This window comes from Schistocerca nitens, chromosome 1 (assembly GCF_023898315.1).
Source record: "Schistocerca nitens isolate TAMUIC-IGC-003100 chromosome 1, iqSchNite1.1, whole genome shotgun sequence".
Classification (NCBI taxonomy): Eukaryota; Metazoa; Arthropoda; class Insecta; order Orthoptera; family Acrididae; genus Schistocerca; species Schistocerca nitens.
The window spans coordinates 624390381-624406046 of record NC_064614.1 but is presented as its reverse complement, the minus strand read 5'-3'; positions in this window follow the sequence as shown (position 1 = coordinate 624406046).

The following is a 15666-nucleotide window of genomic DNA, read 5'->3' as shown; positions in this document are numbered from 1 at the left end:
TCCACTTTAGTCACACCATCTGCGCAGTTCCTACTCGATTCGTAGACTTGCTGCTGTGACAAACATGCATCACGTTACTGAACCGTCATTCGTCGATGAATTTCAATAGGTTTCACATCTTCACTACGCAAAAACCGAACAGAACGCTGTTCTTCCTGGTGCAAGTCGCAAGTGGGGCGGCCATCTTTATACTGATACTGCGACGGTATGTGTGCATCTACAGTATGCTGCCACCTACAGGCCATTCTGCACGCTGTTCGTAGCACGCTTACCAACTTACAGGATAACGGCGCGAAATTTCGATTTGTTATTAAAAATTTAAGGTTTTCATTTGACTCACCCTCGTAAATTCTGAGTAAGAGAGCTTGACCGCAACTGATGAGCTGGGTAGGGTCACACGGGTTTATTTAACATTGTTTTGCGCAGCGCCTTATAGTGTCCGCACGGTTACAGCCTGGCCAGTAGTCGGCCTCGCTTGCTTGGCTACGCCCCGTTAAAGTTAAGCTATCGCATTGCCGTTGTGGCCCTGTGGGCGTACGGCGCGTCTGGGCGGCAGTAGCTTATTGTTTGAGTGTAGTGGTCATTGAGCTTGGCCAGAATTAAGGTTAGTGTAGTAAGTTTAAAAGGCTTGTTGCTAAAGCTGGGCCTTGCTTGCTTAATTTGGTAATCATGCGCTTAGCCACTATTAAGTTTAAGTTGTACGAACTTTGTTGCTAGAGCTTGAATGTTTTGCCTGTCATTTATGTGTTTGATGGTTTACACCTTACCCTAGTATTGAAGGTGTCTACCGCCCTTTCTTGTTTCTTGTTTTGTGATATTCATGCTTACCGTGTGGCTAAGTACTTGAGCTTCGGGTACGGCCCACGCCCATTAGAGCTAAAAAGGGCCAATAAAAAATTTAACTGTTCATTGGAGGCTTAAGCTGTTAAGCCTACTGCTAAGCTGGGCTAACTTACTTCCCGGACGGAGGTAGTGATTGTGGTCTTAGTCTCAGGAACCCTGTCGCATCATGTTGCACGTTTGCCTTGGGTTCAAGTAAAAAACACCCGATCTTGCGGGAGGTCTTTATGGTGGAGTGGGGGGGGGGGGGGGGGGTCAGCCAAGGTCCAGAGCTGTGTCAGGACCGAAACGGCGTTCGCTTCCTGTGTCATCATACCATGGGCGACGGGTGTTGAACATCCGGGAGAGCTTGATTTTTAAGTGTTAAAATTCGTTTAAAGAAATTAAAAATATTTATTCCGTTCCAGCCTCGACACTAAGTAATCCAGCTCTCCACTCCTACGACATCGGGAAAAATCCGATGTAGGAGCATAAGCGAACTCAAGTTTTCGTCGGATGACGTGTTTGTTGAGGAGGAGGTGCAAGACTGAATGCGCACAATGGATTAGCTTTTTCAGGACTGAATTCGGAAGCTTGTCAGGAGATATTGAGGGGAAACTATTTAGAGGTATGATGTTACTTGCAATCTCCTTTTTTCAAAAAGCACCTTCACTTTCTGACTCGTCGTCATAACTGTTCCGTAACATAGTTTGGCTCGTCTGCCACAAAGAATATGTTTCAGCCTTATTCTCCAGCAGCGACCGCCCTAAAAGCTCAACTGGTTGGTGTTGCTGTGAACGTAACTGGAGAAACGTCACTTCTTATTGGATTTGTACCGGGTGAGTAACGCCACTGTCGCGCCTCTATACAATTTGATACGAACTTGGTTGGTCTTTTAATTGCTTCAAGCTTCTTTACTTATTTTACTGCACAGAATAGTAAGCTGCAGGAAATTAGAAATTTTCATCAAAACTCATTAACAGTCCCACAGGCAAAATCAAGCCATGCCAGAGACAGGGAATGGTGCTGGAAGAGAGCCGTTATGTTGCGAGTGGGTGAGGCCCAAGGCACATTATGGCACCGTCGGCCGAAAGAGAATATGGAATCAGCAGAAAAGAAGATTGCAACAGAAAACCAAAGGAAGAGAGAAAAGCACATTCGTTAGCTCACAAGATATGGTGCTAGAAACTCCATCCCTCACAGGAGAACAAGCAGCGAGAAACTGACAAATCAGTTAACACCTTGTTAAGCAAATGTAGCAAATAAGGAGGACGGATGCAGTCATTACATACCATGCCTCACGTCATAGCTTCAGGATAGCTCCTAAATACTTCGGCCTTCCAGCTCTCATTATAAGTTGATCACTGGGATCACGGTAATGGCCCTCGGTTCCATAATTGCGATACTATAACAAATCTATGCCCTAGATGCTCAAGCACATTCTGTGAACTTGTGGAAGATACATTAGAGATGATGGTCTTCAGCTGATGAACTTCCTGCTGCTCGCCACCTACCACCTAACTAATGGAGAAACTGACTTGTCTTCAGACAGTACCACATCACAGTGTGCTGCCAGCACAGGACTTCAACTCAGAAGCCAGCAACAGGGCCCCTTGGGGTCCACGTTCCTGTTCAACATCCAGTCGCCTCCGGGTACTGAAAACTAACAGGCGTGTAGAGAGGAGATAAACTGACCACCACATGACTACCGACACAAGGTACACCGCTGAATCTGAATAAACAGTGACTTTATTTATTTATCTATCTATTTATTTATTTACACGTCAAGTTCCGTATCACCAAATTGAGGAGCAAAGCTCCAAAGTCATGGATCGTGTCGGTTCACGAAATTACAACATAAAAGTAATAACAGCTAATGTTTATGAACCCGAAAAACGTCAATTCATAAGTTTAAGTTAATGCAATCAACAATACAACAAGACTCAGATTAATTTTTCAAGTAACTTCCCGGAAGAATAGAAAGAGTGAGCCATGAGGAAACTCTTCAGTTTTGATTTGAAAGCGCGTGGATTACTGTTAAGATTTTTGTATTCGAGTGCTAGATTATTGTAGATGGACGCAGCAGTATACTGCACACCTTTCTGCACAAGAGTTAAGGAACTCCGATCCAAATGTAGGTTCGATTTCTGCTGAGTATTAATTTTGTGAAAGCTGCTTATTCTTGGGAATAAGCTAATTCTGTTAACAAGAAATTACAGCAAGGGAAATACCTATTGAGAGGACAATGCCAACAGCGGTCGACAAGAGGCTCGTGAACTTACACCACTTATTGCCCGAACCGCCCGTTTCTGAGCCAAAAATATCCTTTTAGAATGGTAAGAGTTACCCCAAAATATCATACGACATAAGCGAATGAAAATGCGTAAAGTAGACTAATTTTCGTGTCGAACGATCACTCATTTCAGATACTGCTCGAATAGCAAAAATGGCAGCATTAAGTCTTTGAACAAGATCCTGAACGTGGGCTTTCGACGACAGTTTACTATCTATCTGAACACTTAGAAATTTGAACTGTTCAGTTTTACTGATCATATGCCCATTCTGTGAAATCAAAACGTCAGGTTTTGTTGAGCTGTGTGTTAGAAACTGTAAAAACTGAGTCTTACTGTGATTTAACATTCGTTTATTTTCTACAGCCCACGAACTTAGGTCGTGGACTGCACTATTTGAAACCGAACCAATGTTGCACACAACACCCTCTGCTGCCAAGCTAGTGACATCAGCGAACAGAAATATTTTAGAGTCACCCATAATAATGGAGGACATATCAATTATATAAATAAGGAACAGGAGTGGCCCCAACACATATCCCTGGGGCACCCCCCAATTGACCATACCGCACTCAGGCCCCACATCACAGCCACTCTTAACATTGTGAATAATGACCTTTTACTGTCTGTTACTAAAGTGAGAGGTGAACCAAGTGTGAGCTACTCCCCGTATTCCGTAATGGTCCAACGTCTGGAGCAATATTTTGTGATCAACACAATCAAACGCCTTATTTAAATCAAAAAATATGCCTAGCGTTCGAAACCTTTTGTTTAACCCATCCGGTGCCGCACAGGGAAAAGAGAATATAGCATTTTCGGTTGTTAAACGACTTCTAAAGCCGAACTATACATCTGATAGCAAATCGTGTGATATAAAATGATCAATTATCCTTACATTCACAGCCTTTTCAATAACTTTAGCAAACACTGATGGCATAGAAATACGTCTAAAATTGTCTACATTATTCCTTTCTCTCCTTTTACAAAGTGGCTTTACTACTGAGTACTTTAATCGTTCAGGAAACTGACCATTCCCTAAGGTAAAATTACAAATATGGCTAAATACAGGGGTAACATGTGCAGCATCCGTACCCAAAGACCGGAAAGTTGCACAGGTCACACCAATATTCAAGAAAGGTAGTAGGAGTAATCAACTAAATTACAGGCCCATATCGTTAACGTTGATATGCAGCAGGACTTTGGAACATATATTGTGTTCAAACGCCGGCCGCGGTGGTCTAGCGGTTCTGGCGCTGCAGTCCGGAACCGCGGGACTGCTACGGTCGCAGGTTCGAATCCTGCCTCGGGCATGGGTGTGTGTGATGTCCTTAGGTTAGTTAGGTTTAAGTAGTTCTAAGTTCTAGGGGACTTATGACCTAAGATGTTGAGTCCCATAGTGCTCAGAGCCACTTGAACCATTTTTGTGTTCGAACACCATGAATTACCTCGAAGGAAACGGACTATTGACACACAGTCAACACGTGTTTAGAAAACAAGGTTTCTGTGAACCACAACTAGCTCTTTATTTACATGAAGTGTTGAGTGCTATTGACAATGGATTTCAAATCGATTCCGTATTTCTGGGTTTCCGGAAGGCTTTTGACACTGTACCACACAAGCGGCTTGTAGTGAAATTGGGTACTTATGGAATATCGTCTCAGTTATGTGACTGGATTTGTGATTTCCTGTCAGACAGGTCACAGTTCGTAGTAATTGACGGAAAGTCATCGAGTAACGCTGAAGTGATTCCTGGTGTTCCCCAAGGTAGTGTTATAGGACCTTTGCTGCTCCTTATCTATATAAACGATTTGGGAGACAATGTGAGCAGCCGTCTTAGGTTGTTCGCAGATGGTGTCGTTTATCAACTAATAAACTCATCAGACGATAAAAAAATTGCAGAACGATTTAGAAAAGATATCTGAATGGTGCGAAAATTGGCAGTTGGCCCTAAATAACGAAATGTGTGAGGTCATCCACATAAGTGTTAAAGGAATCCGTTAAGCTTCGGTAAATCTAAAAGCCGTAAATTTAACTAAATACGTAGGTATTACAGTTACGACGACTTAAATTGGAAGGAACACATAGAAATGTTGTGGGGAAGGCTAACCAAAGATTGCGTTTTGTTGGCAGGACACTTGGAAAATGTAACTGATCTACTAAGGAGACTGCCTACACTACGCTTGTCCGTCCTCTTTTAGAATAGTGCTTCGCGGTGTGGGATCCTTACCAGATAGGACTGACGGAGTACATAAAAAAAGTTGAAAGAAGGGTAGCACGTTTTGTATTATCGCGTAATATAGGAGAGAGTGTCACAGAAATGATACAGGATTTGGGTTGGACATCATTAAAAGAAAGGCGTTTTTCGTTGCGACGGAATCCTCTCATGAAATTCCAATCACCAACTTCCTCCTCCGAATGCGAACATATTTTGTTGACACTGACCTACATAAGGAGGAACGATCACCACGATAAAATAAGGGAAATCAGAGCTCGTACGGAAAGATATAGGTGGTCATTCTTTCCGCGCGCTATACGAGATTGGAATAGTAGAGAATTGTGAAGGTGGTTCGATGAACCCTCTGCCAGGCACTTAAATGTGACTTGCAGAGTATCCATGTAGATGTAGATGTAATATTCTGCTAGGCACTCCACCATAACCATGAGAGTCCTCAGTAATTTACTTATTGACTCAATCTCCCCCTTGTCTGTATCACAGAGGAGCATTTCAGACTCCAATCTTGGAAAGGCATTTGCCAAGAAAGTTATATGATTTCCTGTAGAAGCTAATTTTTTTTATAATTCACCAGAAATGCTCAGAAAATGATTGATAAATACTGTACATGTATCTGATTTATCAGTAACAGAAATATTTTTAATGCGTACTGACTTTATATCGTCTACCTTGTGCTGCTGACCAGACACTTCCTTCACAACTGACCACGTGGTTTTAATTTTATCCTGTGAACTAGCTATTCTATTTGCATACCACATACTCTTTGCCTTCCTAATAACATTTTAAGCACCTTACAATACTGTTTATAATGGGCTACTGTGGATTGATTGTGACCTATTTCTAACATTTTGATATTTCCCGCTTTGCTCTACATGATATCCTTGTCCCATTGGTCACCCACCCGGGCTGCCTATTACTGCTAGTACTCCGTTTAGAACGTTCTAATGGAAAGCAACTCTCAAAGAGCATGATAAATGTGTTAAGGAAAGCATTATATTTATCATCTAAGTTATGGGCACTATAAACATCCTGCCACCCTTGTTCCTTGACAAGGTTTAAAAAACTCTATTGCTGTTGGATTAACTTTCCTACATAGTTTTTAATTGTATGGGACTTTTGTTTGAGTACAATGCATCATGGTCTGAAAGGCCATTCAACCTTTTACTAACAGTATACCCATCTAGTAATGAAGAATGAGTAAAAATATTGTCTATGGCTGTGCTACTGTGTGAGACTTTGGTGGAATTAAAAGTGTGAGGTTGTTTTTCTTCTGACAGCCTGAACAACACTGTTGTACGTTTGTTGGTGGCTGCGACTCTGTTTGATCACATCCTGTGTCTATTTCCTTCACACACTTCACGCTTTGGCCTTCTAGATGCGAAGATGTATTTCCTAACAGCAAAGAGGTGATACCTTGATCACAATATGATTCAATTTTTATGAAGTGTCCATAAACAAAGTAACTAAAATTTGTATTACACGTAACTTTGTCTGTTGTAATTGCGGATGCGGTTATACAAAGGTCTCTATCACAATGCAGACGTAAAGCAAAGCATAAAACAAGAATATTTTCTGAACTGGATAACTTACAGAACCAAACAGCCAGCACAGGACAATGTTCAAAACACACAATGAGAAAAAAATCCGAAACAGTCCTGAAGTTTTTAAAGGAGGCGAATTTTCTAAAAAATTTCTTGGAAAACAACAAAATAGTTTAAAGTGTAGCCACACATATTTGATAATGACGTAGTATGCTATGTGTGACGTGGTTCAAGAGCTCTACTGACAACTGATGCCACTCCTGACAAATAAAGGTACAGAGGAATGGGAGGTGCCTTGGGGTCGGCTGACAGATTGTTAGTCTTTCCGATGCATTCGAGGACCTCGCTGACCCGCCCTTGCTTGATCATCCTTCATCATCATGATTATCATCATCATCATCACGCATTTGGCTCTCGACTTAGCGAACTACAAACCCGATACAGTTTGAAGCTTGTGATTTCCGATTGCCCTTGTTGTGTTACGGGCAATGAGCATGGTGGCAGGACTGTGACCTCACCGCTTCCAAACGAACATGCTTTTCCTTCAGGATTTGCCAGCCCTGGCTGCTCCGCTCTATGTACTGTTCGGAATTTCTTCCTCTTCCAGCTACAATACCGTTGGCCATCTTCACCTGTAAGCATGGCAAGAGACCCTCACAAGTCATTACCAGCGGATTCACGAAAAATTCCGTAACCTCAGCACTTCAGTGCGGACGGGCGTCGTTGTCCGCCGAGAGAGCGCCTGGACCAGTCGCATTTATGGTGTCAGTACCTCGACTCTGCAGCTCTTGAGGTTAACACTGGTGTTTCCATCACCAACAAAAAATTTTAAGCTAGGTGCTTCTTCTGTACTCCAGAAGGGCTCTACTACCACAAAATTGGTCTGTTTTCACGTTCTTCAAAAATGGTTCAAATGGCTCTGAGCACTATGGAACTTAACATCTATGGTCATCAGTCCCCTAGAACTTAGAACTACTTAAACCTAACTAACCTAAGGACAGCACACAACACCCAGCCATCACGAGGCAGAGAAAATCCCTGACGCCGCCGGGAATCGAACCAGGGAACCCGGGCGTGGGAAACGAGAACGCTACCGCACGACCACGAGATGCGGGCTTTCACGTTCTTCCTATGACTGTAGCGAGTACCACTTCCCACCCAAACTAATGTGCGACGAGAATCGTTCTGAAAACTGAAGGGGCATTCATCTGAGTACTAGTAGTAGTAGTAGTAGTAGTAGTAGTTGTTGTTGTTGTTGTCTCTTATTCATCTGTGGATCATTTGTGAAGGATTTGCAATGTAAGAACAAAAAAAATCATAATTCTTGTTACAGGCAATTACACACTTACAGTTCTAGTCTGACAAGGGTGGGGCTAGTTGTCGGCCGTGACCTTAAAGTACGAAACATTCCTGCATTTGCCTGACGTAATTTTGGGAAACCACAGAAAACATGAATCGGGATGAAAATTAGAGTTGTCATTCTCCCGACTAGAAGACCAGTCTATTTAAACACCGCAACCTCATTCGCTTTATCTCTAGCATTGAATACAGTTTTGTTGGCACATAGTTACAAATAAGATATTTAATGTAAAAAGCTGGAAATACACTGTTCATTCAATTCCCCACAACAGTCACTACACAACTACATACTCACACACATTATCTGCTGACATCAATACCATAATGATGCTGTTTGGTTTCTTTTTTTGCTATCGAAGCTTCTCATCTGATGCTCTGAAAAGTTCAGTCCCTCTATGAGGGACGAGATGTTGAGCTCAGAAAGAGGATAAGATGTTAGTACTATCCATTTCAGAGCTTCGAAGCAACGTTTTTCAGAAAAGAAAAAGAAAGTATTGCGCGAAAATGTGTTGTGAAATGGAAGAGGAGTATATTGTCATGTCCTAATGTTACGGTTATTTAATAAATCCCTTCTCTATGTTACCTAAATAATCTTTCACTTTATGGCGTCCCCTTACGTTGTCATGAGAACCCATAATCAAAATCAATTAATTTTGTAAAATCTATTAATTTACTGAATCACAGATAATATGCGTCATACAGACAATTTATGGTAATTGTATTAATGAGAGTTATTATCTATGATTTTTTTTATATATAGAGGAGACAATATACGCTCCCCTTCCCTTGTTCGTCATCTCTTGTTCTCCTAGACGTGATAACAGTTTAATTAGCCATATCAAGTCTGTTGCATATGTAATGAATTAACTGTTAAAATTGATAAATGTTTAAAACTAGTTTATTTTTATTTTGTACCTTTATTCCATAGTTTTGTGTGCTCTTTGTCAATTACCTGCTTTATTTCAGCATTCACAGTAGGCCGACAGCAAAACAATCTAGCAGCGCCTGATTGACCAGGTCGCCGCCATTAAGCGATGAAACTAAATTTAACTTTTTCTTTCCAGCAGCGCTCATATCAGCCCAACAAAGAGTAATACCGATTGCAGCAGTGCCTGTGTAATTCCGATTACGATGCAAAGTTTATTTGGGCATGCAAGATTGGGTGTGGCCGTGAGTCGTGCACCGATAGCCAAATGGTAAAGCGGCCGCTCGCCAAAAGCGAGTGCCGATCCAGCACAAACTTTCATTGTCGTCTTTCCATTCTAGAGCTGATGGTAGGCCTTATTCGCAATAGCGAATTTATTTGATGAATACTAATTCTTCCTTCCACAGGACTAGGCGGACCTGACGCAGCCATTACTTTTTGTGATGCTGGCCTGTCTACGCGTAACGAAGAGTCATTACAATTATTTTCTGTGTTAAATAGCATGCGAGCAACTAAATGAGAACTATAGTTAATCCAAACTGCCGGCCGAAGTGGCCGTGCGGTTAAAGGCGCTGCAGTCTGGAACCGCAAGACCGCTACGGTCGCAGGTTCGAATCCTGCCTCGGGCATGGATGTTTGTGATGTCCTTAGGTTAGTTAGGTTTAACTAGTTCTAAGTTCTAGGGGACTAATGACCTCAGCAGTTGAGTCCCATAGTGCTCAGAGCCATTTGAATCATAATCCAAACTGTTTGCTGTTTAATTTCGATGAGACATTTCACATGGAATTCTGGGTTATAATGTCTGTCTACGACGTAGTGTATTACGACTAGCCACAGATGCGTGTTATCCCCTATTTTAAAATCGTGTTAGCTAAGGCAGAAAGTATTATTAATTGCAATAATTCATTACAAGGCTCAGTAAAATAATCCTGTGGCAAGTTAGTAAACGGCACTTTACGAATGTAGGATCGTACCCAACAAAATACATCAGCCGCAGTTTCTTTTAACGAACTTCAACTACGGTAAACCTAAAATGCTAAGTAATAACCAGAAGTAATCATCAATAATCATTAAAACATTTTCTCATTAACAATAACATTTTTAGAGACATTGTAATACTGGCGCCCAACATGGAGCGCTAAATTTCTTATAATAGATAAATGTACACTATAGTATGTGGCAACATTACATGGTGTATTAATTACGTATATTTATGTTTTTTTCATGGCTATTGAACGAGATCACGTGTGGAAAGAAAGAGCATAAACTGAGAGGAATACTGAAACCACAAAATTAATAAATACTCAGTACGGACGGCAGGCAGTGTACAATTCCGCTCGCAGTATAATCGCAAAGGCGTGCGTGCAGGAGATGTCTGGTGCATGTAATCTTTAGTGATAGTACAATAATAACTCACTTACCTGTACTGTGTTGTTCACATACTAGTGTTGTTTTCTTTTCTTTGTGTAGAGATTTGTGTATTTTGCTTAATTTTGTTGAGTGTGACTAAACTATGGGTAGACGAAACAAGCAGACAGTCCAGCAATTTAGCCAAGGCTTAACTGCGACAGAAGTTTTGCATGAATCTGAGACAGATAATTTATAGGAAGCTGTTAAGATTAACGAACATAAAGTAGACAGGTAACATAGTGTACCTGTATGTTCGCCTTTTCCTGAGGAAGAGGAGTTTGTGGGTGGGCAGGGAGCGAATATTGTGGTACAGGATACGGTAGGGTTGTTGTACCATGGGAGGCGAGAGTTAGACGAGGGTGGTGAGGGGGGTGAAGGTGAAGTGGGCCTGGTTGTGGGAGTATGTGGCATAGGTGGGAAGATGGAGGATGGAACGGGCAGTGAGGGTGATTTGGGAAAGGGTGTGGGAGCGCTGGAAGGGGTGGATGTTTTGGAGCACAATGGTGATGAAACGGATGATGTCCTCTGCAGTAGGTGGAGGGCGGAGCGAGTTGTTGGGGTGGATGGGGTCATCAACAGGACGGACAGGGACGGTAAGCTCAGGGGTGACTAGAGGTGGTTTCGCTTTACACTTCGAGGAGTAGGTAGGATGTGGTTCGTTACAGGTGTTACAGGAGGGGGGAGAGGTGAGGTTGGGGCAATTCTTGAGGAAGTGTGAAGCTTTGCAGTGGGGACAAGTAGGAGGGTTCTTGCAGGCAGAGGGAACATGGTCGTTGTATGTGAGGCAGCGTTGGCAGCGGTAGAATTGGAAGGGAACGGGAGGGGTCCACCTTATGACGGCGGTTGTAGATGAGGGCTCCCTCGGTGAGGAGGCGGTCAATGGAGGAGGATGATTCGGTGAATATCCGCATTAGGTAAGTCGGCCCGGCATCATTAAAGATGCGACGGGCCAAGCGGATTTCGATGTTGTGCCGTGTCGGCGTGGCCTGGCCTTATATAGCCGCTGTCGACCGTGATGCCACTGGTGCTCTCTTCTTCGCCAACTGTGGTAATGTTTTCATCCCGCGTTCGTTGCGTCCGCTTCAACCTCGCGATGGCCAGGTCCCCGGCTGTGCTGAGCTGCAAACCGCCGCTCTTGTTGATGGTGTTTTCAGAGATTTTTATTTCTACCGCTTCTTTTGTGACGCTATCCCAAAATATCTTCGCTCTCTTAATGACAGATGTTTCGTCGAATAGAATTCGGTGTCGATTTTCTAAGGCGTATTCTACCACCGGTGATTTTTCAGGATATCATAGGCGTAAGCACCTCTCGCGTTCCGTCCGACGTTGCTCCAAGTGGGTACTGTTTGACCGACGGTAGTAGCGGCCATACTGACACGGTATTTTGTACGCTCCGCGAGTTCTAAGCCCTCTTTCCAAACATTTTTGGACAACCATCGCTCTGATTCTATTTGGTTTTAATAACATAAAAATTTATTTAAACTAAGACTTACGTTAAAAATTGGGATGGATTGCGGGACACACAGTATACGGAAGTTAACTGTAGCCAGGCCATGTAATAAAAATTACCTATGCACTGAAAACAGCTACAGCTGCGGTAAACACTAATCAAGCAAAATAATGATCTTGTCAATAGAATATAGCAGGTAAAAGAAGATCATAAATTTCTTTAAAAAATTACACTCTGGTCAAAACATTGAATAATTACTATCCTACCACTTTCTTCTTTGATTACATTCACATGCTTCCTTCGAGATAAACTACAAGTAAACTTTCCACGGGTTTGTCGAGTCCCGCTGCTTATCAGGCAGACTGTGCTACTCAGTGTCGACTCTTATACTTAACCGTGCGGTATTTCTAATTCGATGGGAAGTGAAACAAAATTTTTGTGTGTTTGTCAAGGTAGCAGGTGTCGAAGAGCTTTTTATAACTTACGGAATTTCGGTGTAGAAAATACCGGAAAACCTAAAACATGCTACACACCTATGCGATAATAACCTGCCACACTCGAGGCAAATGCAAGAATTGAACGATGATGATTAATTTTGTGTGGGACAAACAGAGATAGCTTTCCAATCCGGTTAACTCTCGCTCTACGTGGATCTTTGGCACAGAAAATATCCTTGCTTAAGTGAAAGGTACGCCCATACACAGAAACTTAATAAGAAAGGACTAAACCATCAGCGAATTTTTTTACGTCAATCACCATCGAACAGAGAACCGACGAGAAAGCATCATGTAGTCAGATAATAGTGACGCCCTACAAGTAACCGAAGGGATTGAATGAAATCTTAAATAATTATTACCTAGCGGCTTCCGACTCAGAACACATTTAATAGAAATGCCTTTAAATGATGGTCTGCCTATTCTTGTTAATTTTTCCTAAGGTCCTCCTACAGTATGATCTCATACAACTACTAGGTTCAGTGCCTTTCCGATATTTTTTACCCTTACGTAGGAACAAACATAAATCAGATACGATAGTACTTACCTAGCATGTAACACTTGTAAACCATTAATTCACAAAACCCTATTTCGACTAACGGAAGGTCAATCCTCATTTGGAGACTAATGAGTCTCAAATGTGTGGCTAGGTGGCTCATAAAGTAACGGCGTCCAAAGCTCCATACTTCGTTCCTCATTTGACCCTATGATCCTCTGAGCTTCTTTCAGTTCTGACGCCAGTCTATGACAAGCTGCACCGTGGTTCGGTTGTTGTTGTTGTGGTCTTCAGTCCTGAGACTGGTTTGATGCAGCTCTCCATGCTACTCTATCCTGTGCAAGCTTCTTCATCTCCCAGTACCTACTGCAGCCTACATCCTTCTGAATCTGCTTAGTGTATTCATCTCTTGGTCTCCCTCTACGATTTTTACCCTCCACACTGCCCTCCAATGCTAAATTTGTGATTCCTTGATGCCTCAAAATATGTCCTACCAACCGATCCCTTCTTCTTGTCAAGTTGTGCCACAAGCTCCTATTCTCTCCAATTCTATTCAATATCTCCTCATTAGTTATATGATCTGCCCATCTAATCTTCAGCATTCTTCTGTAGTACCACATTTCGAAAGCTTCTATTCTCTTCTTATCTAAACTATTTATCGTCCATTTTTCACTTCCATACATGGCTACACTCCATACAAATACTTCCAGAAACGACTTCCTGACACTTAAATCAATACTCGATGTTAACAAATTACTCTTGTTCAGAAACGCTTTCCTTGCCATTGCCAGTCTACATTTTATATCCTCTCTACTTCGACCATCATCAGTTATTTTGCTCCCCAAATAGCAGAACTCCTTTACTACTTTAAGTGTCTCATTTCCTAATCTAATTCCCTCAGCATCACCCGACTTAATTCGACTACATTCCATTATCCTCGTTTTGCTTTTGTTGATGTTCATCTTATATCCTCCTTTCGAGACACTGTCCATTCCGTTCAACTGCTCTTCCAAGTCCTTTGCTGTCTCTGACAGAATTACAATGTCATCGGCAAACCTCAAAGTTTTTACTTCTCCATGGATTTTAATACCTACTCCGAATTTTTCTTTTGTTTCCTTCACTGCTTGCTCAATATACAGATTAAATAACATCGGGGATTGGCTACAACCCTGTCTCACGCCCTTCCCAACCACTGCTTGCCTTTCATGTCCCTCGACTCTTATAACTGCCATCTGGTTTCTGTACAAATTGTAAATAGCCTTTCGCTCCCTGTATTTTACCCCTGCCACCTTTAGAATTTGAAAGAGAGTATTCCAGTCAACATTGTCAAAAGCTTTCTCTAAGTCTACAAACGCTAGAAACGTAGGTTTGCCTTTCCTTAATCTTTCTTCTAAGATAAGTCGTAAGGTCAGTATTGCCTCAAGTGTTCCAATATTTCTACGGAATCCAAACTGATCTCGCCCAAGGTCAGCTTCTACCAGTTTTTCCATTCGTCTCTAAAGAATTCGTGTTAGTATTTTGCAGCCGTAGCTTATTAAACTGATAGTTCGGTAATTTTAACTTCTGTCAACACCTGCTTTCTTTGGGACTGGAATAATTATTTTCTTCTGCCGGCCGCGGTGGTCTCGTGGTTTTAGGCGCTCAGTCCGGAACCGCGCGACTGCTACGGTCGCAGGTTCGAATCCTGCCTTGGGCATGGATGTGTGTGATGTCCTTAGGTTAGTTAGGTTTAAGTAGTTCTAAGTTCTAGGGGACTGATGACCGCAGATGTTAAGTCCCATAGTGCTCAGAGCCATTTGAACCAAGCCATTATTTTCTTCTTGACGTCTGAGGGTATTTCGCCTGTCTCATACATCTTGCTCACCAGATGGTAGGGTTTTGTCAGGACTGGCTCTCCCAAGGCTGCCAGTAGTTCTAATGGAATGTTGTCTACTCCTGGGGCCTTGTTTCGACTCAGGTCTTTCAGTGATCTGTCAAACTCTTCACGCAGTATCATATCTCCCATTTCATCTTCATCCTCTTCCATTTCCATAATATTGTCTTCAAGTACATCGCCCTTGTATAGACCCTCTATATACTCCTTCCACCTTTCTGCTTTCTCTTCTTTTCTTTGGACTGGGTTTCCATCTGAGCTCTTAATATTCATACAAGTAGTTCTCTTTTCTCCAAATGTCTCTTTAATTTTCCTGTAGGCAGTAGCTATCTTACCCCTAGTGATATGTGCCTCTACATCCTTACATTTGTCCTCTAGCCATCCCTGCTTAGCCATTTTGCACTTCCTGTCGATCTCATTTTTGAGACGTTTGTATTCCTTTTTGCCTGCTTCATTTACTGCATTTTTATATTTTCTCCTTTCATCAATTAAATTCAATATTCGATAACCTCATTTAACTGTAGGATCCCTTTATTCGGCTGGCAAAATCTGTTCAATGATCCAATACAATCATGCCTAATAAGGTATTGTTGCTATTAGCAGCCTTCAGGTTGAGGATAACTTTTCTTTGAGTCTCATCTCTACTGCTCTGGAATTTGAAGATTGCGACGTTTACATAACACTGCACAAATTTTCTACATATTGCCCACTCTAGATGATATTTTTGCACCCTAGTGTCCCAGTCGGTCTCAACTCTGTTATTCGAGGGTCACAC